A 25264-nucleotide genomic window follows, 5' to 3' on the forward strand; every position below is an offset into this window, starting at 1 on the left:
GTTCAGAGCAGCACTAGAGTACCATCAATTCCCAAAATACAAGTTAAAGCTGAACAAACAATTAATGGCAACAGTAGCTAGAGCAAGTTGAGACTCCTTCAGCCGAGAGCAAAAAAGAATTGCTACTCCCTCACGTAAAATAATACAGCTACTTAACTCTTGGAAGGGGGGGGGGGGCAAAAGAACTCATAGAATTGTACCTACCATGTCACCATGCTCTCACCATGAGGTCACAACTAAAAAAAGGGAGGAATTTCAAATTGGATGCATCTTCTGTGAATCCCACTCTGATTGGCAGGAAGGGTCAAACAACAATAAAGGGTTGGCCTTCATCCAATTTCCAAACACACTATCTGCCAGCAGTAATCTCCCATCCCTGATACATTTGAGTGAAATAACCCTTCACTGGAAAAAAAATCAAAGTCCAAAGGGAAGGACTTGGGGCTGCTGGTCCTTACAGCTCTGATAACTCACATGCCCTCTACTAACAGATCCATTAGGATGATGCCAATTAAAAAGGCCTCTCTAGGGGCCTCGTGTTCCTGTTGTTATGCTCCTCCTTCTGATGGTGAAACGTTTCCCCTTTCCCACTTTTTCTTTTTTGTTATTTTAATTGACCCAGAGAATTTTCATGATTTCATGACATGAAACAGTTCTGTTAAGAGGTTAACAATGCAGCCCTACAAATTTCCTTGTAGCTGTTTATTTAAACAAAAAAAAGGAGGGAGGAGACATCCTTCTTTGAAATTTGAACTTTTTATCACAAATTATGTACTGCAAAAGTGCAAGAGGGAGAAAAAACCCATAGTAAATGACTTCCAGCTTTATTGAGTGGGTAATGAGACAAGAGGGGTACCACTTTCCAAGAGAGAATGTTGGCAACTCTGAAGGTTAATATTCCAAGGCAGCTCTCCTAGCATAATTTCTTGCCTTCCAGTACCATCCATAAGGCACTAATCAATCAAGTGCACTATCTTACCATTCAGTGAATTGGGATCAGTTTACTGGACTAGGTATCCTTAGGTCCATACTTACATAGGTGTGATTCATGCAACCTCCTGCCTTTTCTACACCAGTGACAGACCTTGGGGTCTCAAATTTCAAAGGCGCCCTGTGCGAAGCCAAAATTTGGTTACCCCTACCTCTCACCTTCCATCCTACATCATAGTTGTGACACCTCCTGTGACACTCCAGCGGCAGGCTCCACAGTTAGTGTGACGAAACCAGTCACACTCCCCTGGCTACGCCTTTTTTGGGGTGAGGGTTTGGGGGGGGGGAGAAGAATCACAAAAAGGTCCAATTTGTGTACAACCTACACATGGGATGAATACCTTATTGTGTGCTGGAAGAGGAATATGTACCCTCACCACACAAAGTGGTCCTTTCGTTTCTCATTGTTGCAATTACTGCAAATTCTTTATTATAACTTCCAGTTGTTATTTATCAACATAGTAATCTTTTGTGGCATTAACATGGGTTATCTCAAAACTGATATACCATGACTGTTGACAAGACACCAGAGCTTTGATGTGTCTGTGTGGGGAGGGGGGAATGTTCAAAATCCCATTATATAAAGCTATTGTCTTTGAAAAGCAGTAGTCTTCTTGCTGCCTTACGTCTGCCACAGGTGAAATAACGTAAGAATGTTCATTGTTAGAGAGCATTGAGATAAACCATGTTTTGATTTAGGTAAAGGAATGTGATTGCTTCTATAGATATCAAGCACTATAAGTGTGCCCATGATTGCTGCCAATAAGTTCTTGGGCTGAGCAAACCGCTAGCTGAATCTTGAGAGGAAAGGACTGTCTTCATTAACCATGAAGATAAAAATATATGTGATTCTTTCCCTAGCAAACTGTTGCTTCCTTTTAGGTAAGTATACTCTCCAGCTCTCTGTAATCAAGGACCACTTTAAACATTTCTTTTTATCTAGATGAGGCAAAGAAAACAGGAAAATGGGTGTTTTACAATGGATTTTAAAATATATGTTTTTGCCACTTTGGGCAAAGCCTTCAACAACCTGGAGTTCTCCAGATGTTTTGGACTTCAACTTTGCTCAACCAAACCCATCATAGCTGTGCTGGCTGGGGCTGATGGGAATTGTAGTCCAAAGAGTCTGGGCAGCACCAGGTTGGGGATGGATTTGGTAGCTGATACATTCTCTCTTCCTGGTGCCTGGATCCACGATTAGGAAAATGGGGGTGGAGAAATATGTGCACTAATCTTCAGATTTGGGGGAGGTGGGTAAAGGAAAAAGTAATATATAAACTGGCCCCAAGGAACAATTGATGTATTTATTTCAAAATGCTATATTAGATAATGGGAGAAACCCATTGCATGCATGTGTCACCATACAAAATTGTATTGTAGTCTTGTATTGCAGTTCCCACTATGTATTGTACTGTGATGTAATCCCCATTGTGGGAATTCGCTGGAGCAAATACAAGTTCAGATTGCAGTTAATTGCTCCAAGATCCTTATCAATGAAGTCTGAATCCATTATCGTACAAATATTATCGGGCCTTTTTATTTTATTTTATTTTACAAATGTGTAGTTGTAGCTGTAGTAGTAGTAACAGCAGCAGCAATATTACACCCCACAGCATCAAATCACACGCTGCTTTACAAAGTGACATAGCAAAAAAATTCCCTGTCACAAGGAGCTTAAAGTCTAAATTCTTGCTTCAAATTTATCAGCAGAACATTTTCTTTGCCAGAGATAACATTTTAAAATTCTGTAAAATTTGAGTTAATCATGTATTTACCACATTTGCATATTGTGTTTCTGGAAAAGGCAAAGCATGGGAGAGCAGGGGGAAGAAATTCAAGTGTTGTCTCTTTTATAGCATTATGTAAGAAAGTTACATACTGTAATGGCCAAAAGAGGGAACATTCTGGGATGAGAGGAAGGTCGCACCAGCTCACCTCTGAGATGGCTGCTGATGGAGGCAATTGGGTTGACCGGAGCCTAAGAGCAGCTGGCTCCGAGGGGGGGGGGAGCCTTTGGTGTTTCACTTTATCCTCAGGCCATGTACCTACCATACATTTAAAGCGCCCCACCAAAGTATCCTGGGAACTGTAGTTTGGTAAGGGTGCTGGGAACTGTAGCTCTGTGAGGGGGTAAATTACAGTTCCCAGGATTTGGAGTTGTTGCTTTAAATGTATAGTGTGTATGCAGCCTCTGATGCAGCCAGATAAAGGGATTGTGTTTTTTTTAAAAATACAACTCAATCTTTTAGAGCAACAGGCCATGTAAGACCACAGAGTATTCAGCATTTTTTAAAAGGGTCAGAAATGTGAAATGCCAAAGCTAATTTTCAACTTCTGGAAATTAGCCTTTCTTGTTGAAAACTCAAGAATGTAATAAAATACAGGAGATGATTGCCGGTACATAGGTGATGATTGGTTGTTCTTAATACATTCTCAAATCATTTCACAGGATTGGTTGTTCTTAATACATTCTCAAATCATTTTACAGGTACCGGAACTGCAGATAAGGTCAGTTAACATGTTTGTGAATACCATATTTGTTTTTGTTTTGGAATCACGTAGTCTCTCATTCTGCATATCATGCTGTCATGAAAGAAATGTGTCTCAGAAACAAATAATGGAAACAGATTGCACCCAGAGAATATAGCTGCTCTTTAGAATACAGTAAAGTTCTGCCGTCTTTTAATTACGTGTGCGGCTGGAATAAATAGTTGGCATTACACCCATTCATTTCCTGCTTCTGCATTCAACATTATAGATTTTGACACATTAGGTGACTTAGCAGCTGATTAAAATTGCATATATACATAGTTTGTGCAACAAACGGAACTGGGACAAGAATGGATCTGAACAGAATAGCCATTCAGCCATGTGGAGAGGGCAGAGTTGAAGGCTATGCAGACTTTTTCTGAATAAATAGACTCTCTCTGAGTCTAAAAGTGAGTAATAACCCAAATCCTCTACCACCTCTTACAATTGTGTATCCAGTTAGAGAGGACACAGCCGGAGAAAAGCTTCCTGTCGGTTTCCCTTTGCAAACTCATTTTACCTTTGTTTTTCAGCTGGACTGCAGAAAATACCTAAAAGGTAAACGAGCCCAGATAAGCTGTGATACGAGGTTTGCACCAGTTTGTGGAACTGATGGTCTTACTTATGGCAGCGAATGTATGCTGTGTGCCATTATCAGGTGAATATCTACATAATCTGCCCCCCACATAAGCTGGGAGAGTGGTTTGTAATAGTAACAGGTGAATTTCTTTTCAGGGGCGGGGGAATAGACTCTGCCTGCCACTGCCCCATTACTCTATGATGTCATCAATGCTTCTGGTTAGTTTTCAGGATGCTGCTCTTCCACTTCAGCGTGGGTTAGGGAGGGAAGAAATGGTGAAGGGAAAAGGAATAAGGCAGAAATATCACCAAGGTCTCCTGCAGTGTTGGCTCTGATCCGATTGATCCGATGCACTCTGCAAAGAGAAAGAGAAACCAGAGTGCACCAATATTTAAAGACTATGGTCTCACCCACCCAATTTGCAACATACAATTTGCCCCAGCAACCCGGTTACCCAATAATGATGCCAGGCAACAACTATTAACCTGCCTGGCAACAAGAGGCCTGGCCTGGTGGCCCACACCGCAACACATGCTCTCATTTATTGGAGAACATGCTTTTTCAGGATGCTGCTCTTCCACTTCAGTCTAAAATAGTGATTGCAATCCATTATTATGTCACAATAATGTTAGCATGTGTTGCAGCGGCAGACTTCCAAAATGTGAAATTACGTACCTCCATTCATCATCTTTATGTTACCCCTCCAATGAAAGAGAACCAATGGGGGGGAGGGGGGGAGGTATGATCTTAAGTATCTGCCTTTGAATGTTTCATCTCCATGTTAAAAATATTTACTAATTCCAGGCTCTCTCTTTCTAGGTGTGGAAAGCTTGTAGATCTGGCACATGAAGGAAAATGTGTAAATATCATTGTTCTTTCACTTGAAACCAAATCATTTCTTTGAAAATGAACCTAATATTTGTAGTTGTACTCTGGCATGTGACAATTCATTCGAATAACAGTTGAATGCAGGGTGCAAATACATTTTTATTTTAAATAAATTGCACCTCAGATGTATACATGTGTGTAGCTCTGATAATGCAGATTTGATCCGCAGTTTAATTAATGGGTTGATCAATTGTTTAATTTCTGCTATCTCTTTGCAAGTGTCTTGACTTTCAGAAGACATCTGAAGGCAGCCCTGTTTAGGAAGCTTTTTAATGTTTGATGCTATATTGTTTTGTTATTATTATTATTTATATTCTTCTGGGAGCTGACCAGAGTGGGTGGGTAAACCCAGCCAGATGGGCGGTGGTAGAAATAATAAATTTATTATTATTATTATTATTATTATTATTATTATTGATCTGCTCTTTCTCATGGGGCAATATGATATATTTTGCTTAATGCTTTATATACATACAGCTTATATGAATAATTGCAGCAAAATGTCCTGCTAATGAACAGATGTATTGGGAAACATTCTCTGCTTGGTTTCACAGGATGACTGCAGCGATTTTCTAGAACCAATGAAGGGCTACCCTCCCAAGTGCACAGCAGATCATGGATCTGTCTGTGGTAGTGATGGTGTGACGTACCCAAACAAGTGCGCTTTTTGTATTGCCAAAAAGTGAGTTGATAACATAAAGTCCTTGTGTAAATGAAAGTGATCCCTGGGGTATCTGGGCGTGCAGTTCTGCAGCACAAAGTTGAGTACTGCCTTAGGTGCTGCTTGAGAAATATACAGTACACGAAAACATATATATTCTGTGATGCCAGGAAATCAATGACTTTAGACATTTTTTATTTATTTTTTATCTCAAGATACCAAAATGGTAGATCCTCCTGAATGGGACACCATGGGTTTTTCCTTTTTATGAAGATGTTGTTTTATTCTGAGAAGGCATGGCACAGTATTATTTATTAGCATGTTTTGATTTGTTTATAGGAAATGTGGATGTCCTCTGGAGATAAAATATCCTGGAGAATGCCAAATACAGGCAAGGCCATTCTGATTCCATGAAACATTTGTTCTGATTCTATTTATTTTTTTAAAAAGTTATTTTCATATTTGTATGTATACATATATAAAAATTGTGATATTCCAGAATTTTCACAAAGTTTATAAGAAATAAAGAGAAAGAAAAGAAGGCCATGGTAATCCCCATTTTATAGGCAATTTTTTCAGAACCAAGTAAACAATATTTGGGAGTCTATCTAGCTCCTTGGTCCATTGAGTCACCGTCTCCCTATTCAGTGGAGTGAAGACTATACCATTTTTCTGATTTTCTGGAGTGATATACAGATGCTGTGATTAAAACTAGATGGATCCCAAGTTGGTCAACTTCATCTCACCACCCACTTGTGTAGGTATCCCTCATCCCTCCCTTGGGAGAGACAGCCTGCTAACACTGGGCATTGTCCCATACATGAAAACAGGTTGCTAACAACAGAGGAAGGAAACAAGTCAGAGCTTAAGAAAAGATGGAGCTGGTCACTATTCTACAGAAATCCTGCCCAGTATCAGAATGGTGCTTTATATCATTTCAATCAACCTAAAGGATTTAACAAGGGGCACTCATGAAATAAAAGGAGGAGAAGGAGCAGATACCCTGTTGTAATTTTATTTATCAATGAAAAAAATACACTTGCTTAATATACAGTGGAACCACGGGTTACGTACCATCCTCCTTACGAATGCTTTGGGTAATGAGCTCTGCTAACCCAGAAGCAGGTGTTCCTGGTAGCGAACTTTGCCCTGGGATGCGAGGGGAAGTCGCACGGTGGCAGTGTGGCAGCAGCGGGAGGCCCCATCAGTGAAAGCGTGGCTCAAGATTTCGGATTAAGAGCAGACCTCTGGAATGAATTAAGTTCGTAATCGGAGGTACCACTGTATAAAAAGGCACTTATAAAGCACATTTACATTCTATTTCAAATAATAGGTTGATATTTTCCCAATGGTTTTCTTTTAGCCACATGTCTGCAGTAAATACCCAGAAACAGTGAAGTGCGATGATGAGGACAGTCCTGTCTGCTCCAGCACAGGAGTGACATATACTAACAAATGCCTCTTCTGTGTAGCATGGAGGTTAGTGGGTTTAGTTTAATGCAACAGCTACAAGAATGGGGATGTACCTGATGTGAAGCTATATCATCCATCTAGTTCAAGCTGACTCTACACCAGTGGTTCCTCACATTTTTTTGGCAGTGCCCCACCTAAGCATCTATAAAATCCTGATGCTCTCTCCCTGTGACATGAAATTCCTATTAGTCAAAAAGTGAACTCCTATTCATTTGTGTCCTATTCATGTGGAGGAAGCCTAAAAGACCACTAACTTGGTCTAAAAAAGCTTCAAAATTGCCCCCCATAAAAATCAAATTGCCCCCCTGTGAGGCATGTGCCCCATGTTGGGAACCACGGCTCTACACTTAAATGCTGTGGGGTCCTTCTTTTAGCTGTGAAACTCCTTCCCCGCAGAGGTGCCAGATGCACAGTTTTTGCTAGATTTTGAAGGCACGCGTCTTGATTCTAGCTTCTTATTCCTGAGGTATTATTTTAAGGACTCGTCCTACTTTTCTGATTCTAAGTTGTTTAACCCATTTTTATACCACTTTTTTATATTGTTCTATTCAGCCCAGGTATCTGATTGTGAAGGGCAGGTAAGAAGTTCAACAAACAAACAAACAAGCAAGCAAGCAAGCAAGCAAGCAAGCAAGCAAGCAAGCAAGCAAGCAGAAGAATATTTGTTCATTTTCTGCCATGTCATAAGTGTGGTAGGGGTAGGACATGGATATAGGCTGCTCATATACACAGTTTAAACCAATGGAATCAAGATGGTTCCTTAATACATCTTCTGTCTGTATTGTCTTATTTGTGTGCCCATGTTCTTTACAATGCTGCCTTTTGCATGCCTACCGAGGAAAACACTTCCTCCTTATTACATTGCAACTTTATTGCATTTCTTTTTACAGGAAAAGCGGAGGGAGCATAACTATTGTTCATGAGGGTAAATGTAAACCAAAGGTAAATCTTGTTATGACGTCAAATCTTCTCCTATTATGCTTATATTAAAACTTCTGTGTCAACTGCCCCTGTTACCACAGGTTAATTCTCTGGATAGCTGGTATTTTTTTATAGTTTGTCTTTTTATGTTGGTACAGTAAATTAACACTCAGTAAGAAACATCTTTAAAAGGAAAGGGGAAAACCCATTACCAATGGTGAGAGATCCACTGACCCTGGTGGGAGCCAACACGGGGGTGGTAGCTATTCTCTCTCTCCTCCTGTCTGTCCAAGAGTTAGGTCTCCTCATCTCAGGACCCCTGCGGTCTCAGCCACCCCCTTTTCAATCTTTTTGGGGTTTGCTTCTCCAGCAAATTCCTGCAGATAATATGCTGGAGACACAGATCCCTGCACCAACTGGTAAACAGTGGATTCGGTCCTGCTAAATTTGATGCTGTGTGTTCCCCTGCAGATAAGAGGCAGAAGCTGCCAAAAGGTGTCTGGATACATAGAACAGAGAAACAGACCACTTTCTAAAATGTATGGAAGAGATATCATGAACCGTAAAAGCTTAACTGGAAGGCAAAACAGTAACCAAACTCCTACTCTTGCCCAGTTGCGTCATCCCAAAGCTTGTTAAAGCATCATGCAGAGCCGTCTTTCCCATTGGTCTTAGTGGTTCGTTGTGCCGGGGCGCCGGCCTCTCAGGGTTGCCCCAGCAAGTGGGGGAGCTGCACGGCTTTGCCGGCAGCCTCCCCTTTCCCTGCACGCCCACCAGCTGCGCCCCGCCAACTATATGGTTAGCATGCGTGCAGCTTCCTTCCCAAGCCTCCGCAGGAGGAGAGCGATCCCCACAGATCCCAAGCCTCTGCATCTGCTAAAGATGGCCCTGCTCCCGGTCGTTGTCCTCCTCCTGCTTCCTGGCAAAAGGCGGCATGCAGCCTTCCTGAGAGCCAGTGTGGTGTAGTGGTTAAGAGCGGTAGTCTTGTAATCTGGGAAACTGGGTTCGCTTCCCTGCTCCTCCACATGTAGCTGCTGGGTGACCTTGGGCCAGTCACACTTCTCAGAAGTCTCTCAGCCCCACTCACCTCACAGAGTGTTTGTTGTGGGGGAGGAAGGGAAAGGAGAATGTTAGCCGCTTTGAGACTCCTGAAGGGGAGTGATAAAGCGAGATATCAAATCCAAACTCTTCTTCTTCCTGGGCTGCCTTCTTGTGCCCCCCATGCTGGAGAGCATGTCCACCAGCACATTTTCCTGCTTCATCGCCACCACCATGCCAGGGATCGAGGCAGTGGGGAAGGCAGAGGACATTTTCCACCGCCCCCTCCCTTGTTTTGGAGTTGCTGGGGGGGGGGCGCTGGAGGGATCTTTGCACCATGGCACCGGATATGCTTAAGACAGCTTGGCCTCATGTATAATATATCATGCTCTTAAATACCATGGGGAAAGTCAAGTGTTGGCACAGTACTAGGGACATATTTCAGAATATAAGGTTGTCTTCAAGCTGCAGTTAGAATCAGAGAATTGTAGAATTGGAATACACCCTAAGTCCAGCCCCCTGCAATCCCTGACAGATGTACTACCCACCCTCAAAAAAAAAAAAAAAAATCCAGTGAAGGAGATTCGGCTGCTACAGGCAGGCAAGCAGCCAGCCCAGGTGGTGGGCAGCACAAGCAAGCTGTTTAGTGAAGGGGCGGGGGCGCTTCACAGAGTGGTTTGCAAATTGCTCTGCGAAGTGCCTGCCCTCTTCTGTTAAATACAGCTGCAGTGAAGTTTAATGGAGGGAGAGCAGGTGCTTCAGAAAACTGCTCTTTGGTGCACCTTCCCACCACCACCTTTAAAAGGTTAAGTCTTGCGGTGAGGTGTAAAGGAAGGAGGTTGGTGAAGTATAAAAGGGGGAGGGATTGGTCAGGTGTGGGGATGGCAAGAGAAGCAAGCTAGGGCAGCTGCCTCTAGTACTTGCAAACTTACGTATTTCATCACTGATTTCTCCATGGAAATGAAGGGATCGTATTTGGAAATATTCTATATTTTGTTTCATAGGATGTGTGCAGTGACTTTCCATACGATGTTTGCACAATGATAGAAAACCCTGTCTGTGGCAGTAACGGTGTAACATATATCAATTTATGTCTATTCTGTAAGGCCAAAAGGTGAGTACATTTGTACTGCTGTTTACCTTCCCGCCACAGGGGTACCTATTTATCTACTTGCACTGGCATGCTTTTGGACTGCTAGGTTGGCAGAAACTGGGGCAGAGCAACGGGAGCTCACCCGAGCGTGGGGATTAGAACTGCCAACCTTCTGATCAGCAAGCCCAAGAGGCTCAGTTGTTTAGACCACAGCGTCACCCACATCCCTCCATGGCATTTGCCTTTACCTACATTTGTATTAACCAATGTATGGGAAGGTAGAAAATGAGATATCCAGTAGAGCTTTCTGAAATATACAGGCAGGGGTAGCAACAAGATTTCCTGGGCTCAGTACACTGGGTGGGGAATGGAGTCCTTGCACACACACCCCTGTAATCTATTGATGAGCTGCTGCTTTTGTAGATATATTAACTTAGCCTAGCCTGCATCACAGTTACAAAGATAAGATGGGGGTGGGGGAGGAAACAGAGGATAATGTACATAATCTTGAGTGTCTGATGCTATAAGTCAATTCACCCTCATTGGTGGGTAGTGCTGTGGCCAGGCCCCAGACCCATAAGTGATTCAACAAATAGCAGGCTGGATCGCCCAGCTGCCAGCTATTCGCCATTGGGCAGGCATTCCCCTAGCAGGCCCAACCACCCAATGGGGATGCTTGGTCCCACTCTGTATCGCCTGGTTCCTGCATCCATTTTCCAACCCTCCAAGTGTCCTTTTTTCCAGGGACGTCCTTGATTTAGAGAAACGTCCCGGTTTCTGATTTGATCCTGGAATGTCCCACTTTTCTTTAGGATGTCACTATTTTCATTGGAGAAATGTTGGAGGGCATGGAGTTATCCGACTCCTGAGCCATCGGAAGTCAATCCTGTATAGGGAAGGTTTTTTTTTTAATGTTTAATGTTTTATTACCTTTTTATATATGTTGGAAGCTGCCCACAGTGGCTGGGGCAAACCAGTAAGGTGTGTAGGGTATAAATATTAAAATTATCATTATGGAATGGGATGTCCCTATTTTCATCAGAGAAATGTTGGAGGGTATGCATTTTCTCTACAATGCAATTCTATGCATGCCTACTGAAAAGTAAGCCCATGGGTTAAAGTGGATATGTTTCTTGTCTGTATTGCCTGATGTGTCTGTGTTCTTTACAGTGCAATACTTTGGATGTCTATTGAGAAGTAGACCCTTAGTCTCTCGAAACACAGCTTTATTATTTTTCTTTTTCTAGGGCAAGTGGAGGTGTTCTAACTATTGTTCATGAGGGTAAATGCAAGCCAAAGGTAAACCTCACTATTGCATTGTGATAATTTATTATTTATTATATTTCTTACCTATCCTCCACCGTGAAGTCCCAGGGTGGTTTACAATATAAAAAAAACACACAATATATTGTGGTTGTCCCCCACAAAAGCCTTTCCACTGCTTTCATTGCAGAGTCATATCTATTTCTGTAGAGGCACATCAGGCTAAAGGCACTGGGTGCATGTGTTTGTACATTCACATACCAATTCACTCCCACAAAAGTTGAAATGCAGGCAAAGGGCTCTTTAAATCTCCTTTTCCCTGGTGTGAGCAGCTAAAAAAACTTTGGATGAACCCGTCCTTTGGGTACCTCAGATGTTCAGTACCATTTCTCTCCACTTGTCTCCTGGCTGAGAAACTTCAAGGAGACACCCAAACACCTCTTGCTATTTGAAATATACTCAGAGTCGCAAAGTGATTCCATGCTCTTTATTCAGCTCATAGTGGTGAGGAGGAATGAAAGTCCCCTCAAAGTATCTGCTTTATATACATTATTAACACAATGGGCTGCACGTGATTGGCTAATTCCGGACTTCTCCTGTAGGCCAATCAGGTTGTGGATTCACTTCTATCTGGAGCTGGATTGGGTGGCTCCTGCCGACCAATCATACTGCTGCATTGTTCTAGGACCAATCAGACTGCTGCATTCTGAATCCTATTGTTCTAGGACCAATCAGACTGCTGCATTTTGGATCCTATTGTTCTAGGACCAATCAGACTGATGCAGTTTGGATCCTATTCAATTCAGTACATAGCACCCCTCCCCTCTAAGTTCCAGTCCTGCCCGGGAGGTCGCATTCATAGTCCTCGAGGTACGCTGGCGGCCTACGTGTGCATTGCGGCCTGGGGTGTTCCCTGGTCCGGGGTTCAGGTTCTGGCTCGTGTTCCAAGGATGCTGGCTGTAATGGGGCCGTTTAATCTGGTGCAACCAGCTCGCTCAGTCATGGTTCTGGTTCTGGTGTCCTTTTGGCCTCGCGTGTCCTCTCTGTATTTACTGATTCTGCCTCTCCTGCTGGCCCCTCCTGTTCTATGGGCCTCATTGCCCCACTGTTCCCTTGGGACTCCTCTGACCCTCCTCCTCCTGGTTTTCTCCCGGGAATCGTCGCCGTATCTGGTCACAGTGGCGGCGCCAGCATTGCCCCCCATCTGTTAGGTCCGGGAGTTCCTGCCTTCCCCCACCACTGCCTCATCCTGAGCTCTATTGGGGTGAAGGCGGTCCAATCTGATTGCAAGGCGCCAACCCATTAGTAGTTCAGTGGGGCTCTGGCCAGTTGTTGGGCTGGGGGTGCTGTGCTATGCTAGAAGGAATGTGGCAAGGCGGTACTACTAATCCCCTTGCGTCATGCGGCGGAGGGTGTCCTTGGTGGTCTGGACCATGCGTTCTACTTGGCCATTGGTGGCAGGGTGGAATGGCGCCGAACGGATGTGGCGGATGGCGTTATGCGCTATGAAGGTTTGGAATTCTCATGATGTAAATGCGGTCCCGTTGTCTGAGTCGAGAGTGTCAGGGAGCCCGTGGGTTGCAAACAGCCTGCGTAATACCCGGATGGCTGCGGACATGGAAGTGGACGGTACCAGTGCGATTTCCAGCCATTAGGTGTAGGAGTCCACCACTATGAAGAATGTTTTCCCCTGAAAGGGGTTAGCGAAGTCCACATGCAGGCGTGACCATGGTGCTCGAGCGGACTCCCAGGACTGGACTGGGGCCCTTGGGGGATCTGGGCGGGATTCTTGGAAGACCTGGCAGTGTTTGACCCTGGCCTCTATCTCTCCGTCGATCCCCGGCCACCACACACGGCCTTCATTCTCACTACCCCTGGGTGTGTCTTGTGTAGGGCTGTGAGGACCCTTTTGCAGAGGGGCTGGGGAACAACGACCCTGCTTCCCCATAACAGGCACCCCTTGTGGGCCGACAGTTCATGTTTGTGGGTTGTGTAGCTGGCAAATTCTGGCCCGGGGCTGCTGCTGGGCCATCCCCTCCACACCCAGTCCAGGACCCGGGAGATGACCCTATCTTTCTTGGAATTGTGTGCAACCTCTTGTGCCTGAATAGGGCGGTCGGGAAGCAGCTCCAGGCTCATAACCTCTTGTGCAGGTGCTGGGTCAGGGCCTGTTTCCGGTAGTGGTAGCCTGCTGAGGGCGTCCGCATGGCCCATCGCCTTCCCAGGGCGGTGAATCAGTGCATACTGGTAGCTGGCAAGGAAAATTGACCACCTGAGGACGCGAGGAGACAGTACTTGGGGTTCTGCTTTTCGGGGGCAAACAAGCCAAGCGACGGCATGTGGTCAGTCACCACGGTAAAGGGCCACCCGTACAAGAAATCATGGAATTTTTTTACTCCCTTCACGATTGCCAGACCCTCCTTGTCGATTTGCGAGTAGTTCCGCTTGGTTGCGTTGAGTGTCTGGGAAAAGTATGACACCGGTACCATCTGGGGGTTGGTGTCCCAGGACAGCGCCGATGCCATAGGGAGAGGCGTCGCATGCTAGCACCACCGGCAGCCTCTCGTCGAAATGTGCCAAGACTTAGTTTGAGACAAGCAAGTTCTTGACTGCCTGGAATGTGGCCTCCTGGCGCTGGCCCCACACCCAAGGGGCCCCACACCCAAGGGGCTTGTCCAGGAGTCTGTGTAGGGGCTCCGCTACCGCTGCCTTGTGGGGAAGGAAGGAATGGTAAAAGTTCAATAGTCCCGAGAAGGCCTGAAGTTCAGTCTTGCTCTTGGGCGCTGGAGCATCACAAATGGCCCGTACCTTGTCCCCAGTCAGGTGGACCCCTTCTGCATCCACCATAAATCCCAAAAAGTCTACCTGAGGCACTCCTAGTAGACATTCTTCCCGCTTCACCTTGAGACCCGCCGTCTGGAAACGGTGCAGAACGGTGCGGAGGCAGTCCTCAAACTCCTCTGGTGTGGGCCCAGCAATCAACACATCATCGAAGAAGGGGGTGACGCCAGGAATCCCTTTAAGGAGAGAGTCCATTAGATTCTAGAATATGCCTGGCGCCACGCTGACACCGAATTGCAGCTGCTTTACCCTGAACGCTCCTCTGTGCGTCACAATCTGTGCCTCTGCTGTGGCCTCATCTACTGGCAGGTGTTGATATGCTTGGGCTAAGTCCAGCTTGCCAAAGATTTTTGACCCAGCCAGGGTGGCAAAGACATGGCTGACCACTGGCACTGGGTATGCATGGGCCGTGAGGGCCTTGTTTATGGTACATTTGTAGTCTGCACAGATGCGGACCGAACCATTAGGCTTGACGGGTGTGACGATTGGGGTTTCCCAGGGGGCATTAGGCACTGACTCCAGCACTCCTTGCTCCACGAGCCGGTCCAATTCCTTGTCTATATGGGGTTTCAGGGCGAACGGGACCCGGCGGGCCTGAAGCCTGACCGGTCGTACATCGTGGTCAAGCTGTAGAGCAATGGGGGGCCCCGTATACTGTCCCAATTTCCCATTGAAAACCCCCGGAAATTCCTTGCATATAACGTCCACGTCCACTTGTAAGCTAGTGTGGTTCACCCCGGTGACGGCTAGCCCCAGTGGTCCAAACCATGCCAATCCCAGTAAGCTAATGTAGGGGCCCTTGACCACAAGCAAGTGTCGCGTCCGCCCTCGGTATTGCACCCTGAAGGTCACCACCCCCATTGTGGGGACCTTACGTCCTGGAGGGTGAATGGGGCCAGCCTGAGTTTGGGACCCCCAGTAGGACACAGTTCCCTTAAGGTCCTTGCCGAGATTATGGATAGCATTGAACCCGTGTCAAGCTCCATGCGGCATGGGGCCCCCTCTATCCGTACCTCTACATAAATTTTCTCTACGTTGGGGTGGGGCTACTGGTATACCTGGAAGTCCGTGAGCTCCGTCGAGTTGCCTTGGTGCATTGGCCCCCGGGACCTGGGGCTCTTGGATTGGTCATCTGATGCCTGGCGTCGGGTGGGCCGAGCCCGACACACCCGGGCGATGTGTCCCGATTATCTGCACTGCCTGCACTCTGCGTTGCGGAAACGGCAGGTCCTCCTCTCGTGACTTTCCCTGCAGCTTGCGCAGTTCCCTCCTTCTCGTCGGGGCAGCTGTGGTCTGTGCGCTGCTTGAGTGTGCTGCTGTATTCGGTGCATCTCCTCCCTGTCGGATCCTGAGTCGTCGGTGAGGTCTTCGTGGTGGACCCTCGGTTGGGACGGCAGGCTCGGCCGTGCCTCTTGCATCGACCTCTCGGCAGCTTCCGTTGCCAGGGTCTCCTCCAGAGCGAACTGGAACGTTAGGTTCTTCTTAGCGTAGAGGCCTCGTTGCAGCTTCTCATCCTTCAGGCCACCAACGAGGCGGTCACGAAGCATGTTCTCCAGCTCTGAGAAGTTGTAGAACCGGGCGGCTTGGTGGAGAGAGGTCACAAACCCAGTTATGGTTTCCCCAGGGGCTTGCCGCTTTGCATAGAAGGCATTTTGACGAGCCACCACTGAGGGCTGTGGCGAAAAGTGCCCCTTCAGCTGTTCCATTATTGTTTTGTATGGAACAGTAGTGACATCTTCAGGCACAAGGAGAGCCTGGCCAATTTCAAACGTCTCCTCTCCACAAAAGAATATCGCCCTCTTCTTGGCGTCTTCTTCGTCGGTGACCCCTTTGACTTCTAGGAGGAAGGTGAAACGGGAGGCGTACACTTCCCAGTCTCCAGATGCTGGGTTGAATGGCGAGAAGCTGCTGTCGGTTGCCAAGGAACTGAGTTCCTTGTGTCCCGGAGCTGAAGCCTGGATACACGGTGCGAGGCAGCGGTGCAGCAGGTGGCAGTGCTGTGTGTGGCAGTAAGCTCAGCGGGATCCCACCTTCGTCACCAGTGAAATATACTCAGAGTCGCAAAGTGATTTCATGCTCTTTATTCAGTTCATAGTGGTGAGGAGGAATGAAAGTCCCCTCAAAGTATCTGCTTTATATACATTATTTACACAATGGGCTGCATGTGATTGGCTAATTCCGGACTTCTCCTGTAGGCCAATCAGGTTGTGGATTCACTTCTATCTGGAGCTGGATTGGGTGGCTCCTGCCGACCAATCATACTGCTGCATTATTCTAGGACCAATCAGACTGCTGCATTTTGGATCCTATTGTTCTAGGACCAATCAGACTGATGCAGTTTGGATCCTATTCAACTCAGTACATAACACTATTCATACTGCAAAAACTATGTGTTAGCTTGGAAGAAATAAAAATCTGAGATGAATAATATTGTGGGAAGGGGAGGGAGCTGATGTTGTGCTGGAAGTGGCAGCTGGAAAGCCTTTGGAGGCTAGATTTGGCGCTTGAGCCTTCAGTAGTCTATCCTTCATGTCAGGTATGGCCAAACTTGGCCCTCCAGCTGTTTTGGGACTACAATTCCCACCATCCCTGACCACTGGTCCTGTTAGCTAGGGGTGATGCGAGTTGTAGTCCCAAAACAGCCAAGTTTGGCCATGCCTGCTTTATGTAAGCAATTGTTCTGATTCTCTTGTTTTGGGTTTTCTTTTTCTCATGTGCATAAATGTAAACAAAATCAGTAGCAATTGTTATATTAAAGACAGTAAGCTTTGTTACTGAGTGTCATTTCAAGCACCATGTAAGAAAGTGACCTGTTCCATGGAGGGATAAGTGAGACAGCCTGTCCAATCAAACATCTGTATTAATTGGGAGATAAAAAAAATACGATGTTGATAACCCTTTGCAGGAGATTTGGTTTAGCATACATTACAATACAAGTTCAAGGACTGATATGAGAAAAGCAAATGCAAGTTTTATTATGTATATTCTTAAACCAACTTTTAACACAACTTTTCTTTTCCAATTTATCTAGGAGGTAGAAGAGGAAAAGGAGGAGAAGAAGGATGAAGAAGAAGAAGAAGAGGAAGAGGAAGGGGAGAAGAAGGAAAAGGAAGAGGAGGGGGAGAAGCAGGAGGAGGAGGAAGAGGAAGAGGAGGGGGAGAAGCAGGAGGAAGAGGAAGAGGAGGGGGAAAAGGAGGAGGAGGAGGAAGAGGAAGGGGAGGGGGAGGACGAGGAGGAGGAGGAGGAAGAGGAAGAGGAGGGGGAGGACGAGGAGGAGGAGGAGGAGGAAGAGGAGGGGGAGGAGGAGGAGGAGGAAGAGGAGGGGGAGGACAAGGAGGGGGAGAAGGAGGGGGAGGAGGGGGAGGAGGAAGAGGAAGAGGAGGGGGAGAAGGAGGAAGAGGAGGGGGAGGAAGAAGAGGAGGGGGAGAAGGAGGAGAAGAAGGAAGAGGAGGGGGAGAAGGAGGAAGAGGATGGGGAGAAGGAGGAAGAGGAGGGGGAGAAGGAGGAAGAGGAGGGGGAGAAGGAGGAAGAGGAGGGGGAGAAGGAGGAAGATGAGGGGGAGAAGGAGGACAAGGAGGGGGAGAAGGAGGAGGAGGAGGAAGAGAAAGGGGAGGGGGAGGACGAGGAGGAGGAGGAGGAAGAGGAGGGGGAGGACGAGGAGGAGGAGGAGGAAGAGGAGGAAGAGGACGAGGAGGGGGAGAAGGAGGAAGAGGAGGGGGAGAAGGAGGACGAGGAGGGGGAGAAGGGAGGAAGAGGAGGGGGAGAAGGAGGACGAGGAGGGGGAGAAGGAGGAAGAGGAGGGGGAGAAGGAGGAAGAGGATGGGGATGGGGAGAAGGAGGAAGAGGAGGGGGAGAAGGAAGAAGAGGAGGGGGAGAAGGAGGAAGAGGAGGGGGAGAAGGAGGAAGAGGAGGGGGAGAAGGAAGAAGAGGAGGGGGAGAAGGAGGAAGAGGAGGGGGAGAAGGAGGAAGAGGAGGGGAGAAGAGGAGAAGAAGGAGGAGGGGAGGGAAGAGAGGGAGAAGGAGGAAGAGGAGGGGAGAAGGAGGAAGAGGAGGGGGAGGAAGAGGAGGGGAGAAGGAAGAAGAGGAGGGGGAGAAGGAGGAAGAGGAGGGGGAGAGAGGAGGAAGAGGAGGGGGAGAAGGAGGAGAAGAAGGAAGAGGAGGGGGAGAAGGAGGAAGAGGAGGGGGGAGAAGGAGGAAGAGGAGGGGGAGAAGGAGGAAGAGGAGGGGGAGAAGGAGGAAGAGGAGGGGAAGAAGGAGGAAGAGGAGGGGGAGAAGGAGGAAGAGGAGGGGGAGAAGGAGGAGAAGAAGGAAGAGGAGGGGGAGAAGGAGGAAGAGGAGGGGGGAGAAGGAGGAAGAGGAGGGGAAGAAGGAGGAAGAGGAGGGGGAGAAGGAGGACGAGGAGGGGGAGAAGGAGGAGAAGAAGGAAGAGGAGGGGGAGAAGGAGGAAGAGGAGGGGGAGAAGGAGGAAGAGGAAGGGGAGAAGGAGGAAGAGGAGGGGGGGAGAAGGAGGACGAGGAGGGGGAGAAGGAGGAAGAGGAGGGGGAGAAGGAGGCCGAGGAGGGGGAGAAGGAGGAAGAGGAGGGGGAGAAGGAGGAGAAGAAGGAAGAGGAGGGGGAGAAGGAGGAAGAGGAGGGGGAGAAGGAGGCCGAGGAGGGGGAGAAGGAGGAAGAGGATGGGGAGAAGGAGGAAGAGGAGGGGGAGAAGGAGGAAGAGGAGGGGGAGAAGGAGGAAGAGGAGGGGGAGAAGGAGGAGAAGAAGGAAGACGAAGGGGAGAAGGAGGAGAAGAAGGAAGAGGAGGGGGAGAAGGAGGAAGAGGAGGGGGAGAAGGAGGAAGAGGAGGGGGAGAAGGAGGAAGAGGAAGAGGAGGGGGAGGAGGAGAAGAAGGAAGAGGAGGGGGAGAAGGAGGAAGAGGAGGGGGAGAAGGAGGCCGAGGAGGGGGAGAAGGAGGAAGAGGATGGGGAGAAGGAGGAAGAGGAGGGGGAGAAGGAGGAAGAGGAGGGGGAGAAGGAGGAAGAGGAGGGGGAGAAGGAGAAGAAGGAAGAGGAGGGGGAGAAGGAGGAAGAGGAGGGGGAGAAGGAGGAAGAGGAGGGGGAGAAGGAGGAGAAGAAGGAAGAGGAGGGGGAAAAGGAGGAAGAGGAGGGGGAGAAGGAGGAAGAGGAGGGGGAGAAGGAGGAAGAGGAGAGGGAGAAGGAGGAAGAGGAGGGGAAGAAGAAGGAGAAGGAGGAAGAGGAGGTGAAGGAACAGGAAAAGGAAGAAGAGAAGGAGGAGGAAGATGTAGGTGTACAATTTATAATCAAAATGAATTCAAAGATATTATGTTCCTCATTTGCTCTCGCTGCAGAATCATACTATTTTTTATTACTGTATATACCAAAATCAAAGATAAGCTAGTTTTCAAATGGGGCAGCATTCTGTGGCCAACGTGATGCCTGTGGGAAACCCACACGCAGGACTCGAGCACCAGAGCAATCTGCTATTCCTGTTGTTTCCAGAAACTGGTATTCAGGGGCAGAGCGCAGCCATCGTGGCCTGTAGCCTAGTGGTGCACCACTTTTGCCATCTAATCCCCCCCCCCCCACAAGCAAATTCATTGTTCATTTCATTCATTGCAAAATCATCATTCATTTCAATTGTTCAGGCGTTCAGCATGGAAAATTTATATTATTATTGCAGGATGAATGCAGAATGTATTGGGTACCCGCACTGAAATGCCCAAGGGAAGAGAAACACGTCTGTAGCACGGAGAACATAACGTATAGCAGTTTATGCATGCTGTGTTTTGCAAAACAGTAAGTCAACCGAACTGTAGGATTTGCTGCAGCAAAAAGCACAGTTGGAATAATGCTAATGGAATTCTGCACTTAAAAGTTATTGACAGTGAAGCAGGATTGAAAGATATATGTCTGGGTTCCAGAGAGGAATATTCTGTACACCTAAGGCTGCACGTGGCTCTTTCCTTCAAGCAGTAGCTCCCCACACTCTGCAAGCTGCTGTTTCTCAGGGTAGAGCCACACCACACATTTAAAGCACAGCCAATCCACATTTAAAGCACATTACTAACCCCCCAAAAAGGGGGGTACCCCCAATTCCCGTGGGTACTGGGAATTGTAGGTTTGTGAGGGGGGGAATTACAGCTCCTTAGATTCTTTCAGGGGTGACATGTGCTTTAAATGTGTGCGTTGGTTGCATTTTAAAGGTGTGGTATGAGAGAAAACCTCAGTGGTTTCCTCATTTTCAAGGGACTTTTCAGTGGCTTGAAAGACCAAGAAACCCTCGCACAAACACAAAACACCACACAGAACACTTGGGTTCTGGGGCTGTGGTGACATATTGTGTCATATTTCCACTGACTCCATGCCCGGCTATAAAACAACAGCACCAGCACAACAGAGCATGTAGCACATACTGCTACTCTCCAGCTTGCTGGAGCAAAGGGAGAATCCACATCTGCCAGCAACGTGGCTGTCGTTAGTGTTGCTACCCCAGCAACAGGGAGAAAGACTGCACAGGGCTTTTAAGGCAGATAGAAATACAGTGGTACCTCAGGTTACATATGCTTCAGGTTACAGACTAACCCAGAAATAGTGCTTCAGGTTAAGAACTTTGCTTCAGGATAAGAACAGAAATTGTGCTCCGGCGGCGCGGCAGCAGCAGAAGGCCCCATTAGCTAAAGTAGTGCTTCAGGTTAAGAACAGTTTCAGGTTAAGAATGGACCTCCGGAACGAATTCAGTACTTAACCCGAGGTACCACTGTAGATGGAGAAGATGGCGTACAGCCGCCCCTAGTATCTAGAACCACATCACTCCAACATCAGTGCAATATTGTGCTGCAGAATGGTGCAGTCCAAGGCAGTTTTTGCTGACCTTGTGGTTGCCTTTTCGTTTATGTCATTGTAACTAGACCCGAGAATAGGATTGGACTGTATCTGTAATAAGTATGGGGAACCTGTGGTCTTCCAAAGATTGTTGGACATCAGTTTTCTCTCAGCATGGCCCGTGGTTAGAAATGAGGGGAGTTGTGATCCAACAACAACCAGAGGACCACAGATTAGCCACCCCTGCCCAGATTATTTTGTGAGTTTGTGGAATGTGTTAATCTGAATAAGTATTGTGACTCTATGTTTTTTTTCTACATTCAAGGTACAAGAAGGAAATTAATATGGCACATGAAGGCAAATGCAAGGTAATGGTACCTATTCATTTTATGTTCAGAACTTGCTTCCCTTTTCAAATAATTACTTGACCATTGGTTTGAGTCCTGCCCTCCAGAGGAGGAGAAAACAAGCTTGTTCCCTCTTTCACATGAGATATGTGAAGATGGTTGTCATATAACTTCCCAGTCTCCTCTTTTTATGCTAAACATACCCAGTTTCCTCAACTGTTCCTCATAGGGCTTGGTTTCCAGACCCTTGATCATCTTGGTCGCTCTCCTGTGCACACATTCCAGCTTGTCAAGATCCTTCCTAAATTGTGGTGCCTGAACTGGACACAGTACTTCAGATGTGATCTGACCAAGGCAGAATAGAGCGATACTATTACTTCTCTTGATCAAGACACTATACTTCTGTTGATGCAGCCTAGAATAGCATCACACTGTTGACTCAATGCCAAGCTTGTGATCTACTAAAACTCCTAGATCCAAGTACGACTGGCAAGCCAGGTGTCCCCCATCTTATATTTGTGCAACTGATTCTTCCTGCCTAAGTGCAGAACCTTACATTTGTCCCTATTCAAATGCATTTTGTTGGTTTTGGTCCAGTTCTCAAATTTATTAAGGTCATCTTGAATCTCAATTCTGTCTTACTGGCTACCCCTCCCAGTTTGGTGTCATCTGCAAAATTGATGAGCATCCCCTCAGTTCCTTCATTCATGTCATTTATAAAGATGTTGGACAACAATGAGCTGTGGACAGGACCCTGTAGCATGGCACATCACTTGTCACTTTTTTCCAGTATGATGAGGAGCCATTAGTAAACATTTTGGGGGTTCGATCAGTCAACCAACTACAAATCCACTTAACAGTTACCTTGACTCGCACACATTTTACCAGTTTCTCCACAAGAATATCATGGGGGATTTCTTTCCGAAATCAAAATACATTACATCCACAGCATTCCGCTGATCCACCAAAATTGTAACTTCGTACTCTTGAGCTGCAGCTCATCAGGTCTAGGAGATCTGAATTCATTTAAAGTAGCTAGGTGTTCCCTTGCCACCTCTATTCCTATTTTGGGCTGTAGTTCCCTCCTTGCATCATTTATTCTGGGCACTGCTTTCCTTTTGGATGAAGAGTAGGTTTTGAGCAGTTCTACCTTCTCTCTGTCACCCAATAGCATTTCTTTGTCTTCTCCATGCAGGGAACCTACTATTTGCTTGGTCTTCCTCTTGCTTTGAACATAGCCAAATAAACCTTTCATTATTATTTTTAACCTTTATTGCAAACCTGAGCTCAGTCTGAGCTTTGGCCTGCCTGACCTTCTCCCTACAACTGCTGGCTACTCATGTACACTCTTCATGATTTCCCCTTTCCTCCATTTCTTGTACATGCCTCTACATTCTTGGCAAGGTTTGAGTTCCAACAGATATCAGGGTAATTGAAACCTTCCATGGCTACTACATCTCTCCTTTTTGAATGTTTGGTAATCTGCTGTAGGAAGGCATCATCCAAGTCTTCAGTCTGGCTTGGAGGCATACAGCAGACACCTACAGAAAAGTAACTGATGCTTCTCTCTCCTACAATTTGTGCCCATATATTCGCAATTTGCCTTCCATGTTCCAGGTCATAGAGTTCTTCACCAGTCTACACATCCTTAACATAGAATGCTCCTCCTCCTCCCTTCTTGTTAGTCTATACCTTTTGAACAGGTTATACCTTTCAATTTCTACATTCCAGTCCCGATTCTCATCCACCAGATTTCAGTAATGCCTATTAGGTCATATATGCCACCCTGTATTAAGAACGCAAATTCATCTTTCTTGTTTTCCATACTCTATACTAATGCACAGAGACAACTGAAACCACAAGTCAGCCCTCCCCAGCAGCTTCCTTCTTGTAGTTTCCTGCTTTGAAACAGGTACCTGTGGCACCACTTCAGTTTCCTGTGCATCCATGAAGCTATTATCCCCAGTACCAGGTGTTCTTGTGTCGTCTGTAATGTTGTCTCCTTCCCTCTCAAGATCTATTTTCCTCTCTTTGTGGACCACAACCTCAAACAGGAAGGAGTGGTGAAAAGACCACCTGTGCCCCAAGGCCCTTCCTGCCCAGAGTCTCATAGACCCTTGCTATACGTTGAAGGCTGTGTCTGGCAGCATCATTTGTACCCGCACGAATCAGAAGGAAGGGGTTGTGGTCAGTGGGCTTTATAAGACTTCACAACTTCTCTGTATTTTTAACTAGTTTTGAGGGCTGTGCACACACTGCACATGCACCCTGACCCAACCTGGGCCAATCTAGGGAACACCCAAGTAGGATCCAGATCCAAATCAAACAATTAAATGCCAAACACTATATGGTCACAAGGAGAGAGCAGGAGAATGCAAAGTGCTACTTCACCAGCACATTCCCTGCGAGAGACTCAATGGCAGAACAGAATCCTCAGGCAGCAGGCTTGCACCCTTGGTGAGCAGCTCCTAGACTTTGGAATTGATCCAGGCACCAGGTATGCCACACTGCAAATGGGAGAGGGATATGGATGTTAGCAGGAGAGAGAATGGTTTGCTTTTATGAAATTTGGCTACATTGCTTATAAGTTGTTTCCCCCTTCATTCCTATTTTTTAAATGTAGGTTTTCTTGCAGCATTCCTTACTATGACAAACTACACCTTTATTTTTCTGTTTTCATTTTCACAGAAAGATGAATAACGATAGAAGAAACATTATTCTTCAACGGAAGACATTCTTTTGATTACTCTTTGCAAAGATACTGTATCTGTACCATGTACTGAAAAGAACAGTTTTTATTGATTGACTGATAGAAAGAAGCATATACAGTGGACGCTCGGGTTGCGAACGTGATCCGTGTGGGAGGCATTTTCACAACCTGTAGCATTCGCAACCCGCAGCACTGCGTCTGCGCACGCGCAGGTCGCAATTTGGCACTTCTGTGCATGTGCAAAGCATTATTTAGTGCTTCTGCGCATGCACGAGCGCCAAAACCCAGAAGTAACCCGTTCCAGTACTTCCAGGTTCGGCGCGGTGCACAACACGAAAACACACAACCTGAAGTGTCTGAAACCCGAGATATGACTGTATGAGAGACAAACATTTTACAATGAGAAATGTAAAAACCCATTCACTCACCATTTAAAGGTTTTTCTCAAAGATTCATGGTTTGAAAAGCTGGTGGCAAAAATATAAAGTTTATTTAATCTCCTGTATTATTCCAGGATCTGTTGTGCCCAGAATAAAATACATATTTAACAAATTATCATCTCAGATTGTGTGTTAAAACGAGTACTGCTTGCCACCCGAAGAGTCGGTCAAAACACATAAGAGACAGTTGAAATACTTGCCGTTCACTTTGAATAAGGGTTTGATTTAAAGCAAGGATGGAGAGAGGCCAAATGTGGCCCTCACAGGAGCGGAGGAAGTGGCTCGGGCACCTGGTGTGGCGCGTTCAAGGGCGGGGCGAACTGCCCGTAGGGATGGCATGGGGTGTGTGGCACCCAAAGGGAGGGGACAGTGCGTGCAACACCCATAGGGACAGGATGGGGAGTGCCGCGGGGCCTCAGCCACCCTACAGCTGGGGGGGAGGCAGCGAGCGAACAGTGCCGCCCGCCATTTTGTCACCCCTTCTCAGGGTGACCTGGTACACGCTGCATGCCCTTCCTACACCCCTAGGCCCACAGTCTCTCCTCCCTGTCCTTTCCCCTGCTTATCAATTCATCTTAAAAACCAGTCCCCCATTAGAATCAGTGCAATACTTCTTTCAAGTCTAATTTTCAGAGAGGCATTTTCAGAGTGGGGCCAGTGGAGGGAGCAGGGAGG

General features: G+C 46.8%; 2 long non-coding RNA genes across 2 annotated transcripts; both read left to right on the forward strand.

Annotated features, from left to right (window-relative positions):
* The first annotated feature begins 10092 nt into the window (after nt 1–10092).
* LOC310834098 lies at nt 10093–17373 on the forward strand. The gene is made up of 3 exons (XR_014559092.1): nt 10093–10194; nt 11421–11472; nt 17309–17373. It is a non-coding gene; the product is annotated as an uncharacterized lncRNA (long non-coding RNA).
* A 2101-nt stretch (nt 17374–19474) lies between these two features.
* Nucleotides 19475–24702, forward strand: LOC310835264. Its single transcript, XR_014559472.1, has 4 exons — nt 19475–19551; nt 19951–20066; nt 21418–21466; nt 24128–24702. It is a non-coding gene; the product is annotated as an uncharacterized lncRNA (long non-coding RNA).
* The last annotated feature ends 562 nt before the right edge of the window (nt 24703–25264 follow it).

The sequence above is a fragment of the Podarcis gaigeae genome (genome assembly GCF_964106915.1).
Source record: "Podarcis gaigeae genome assembly, chromosome: 2".
Taxonomy (NCBI): domain Eukaryota; kingdom Metazoa; phylum Chordata; class Lepidosauria; order Squamata; family Lacertidae; genus Podarcis; species Podarcis gaigeae.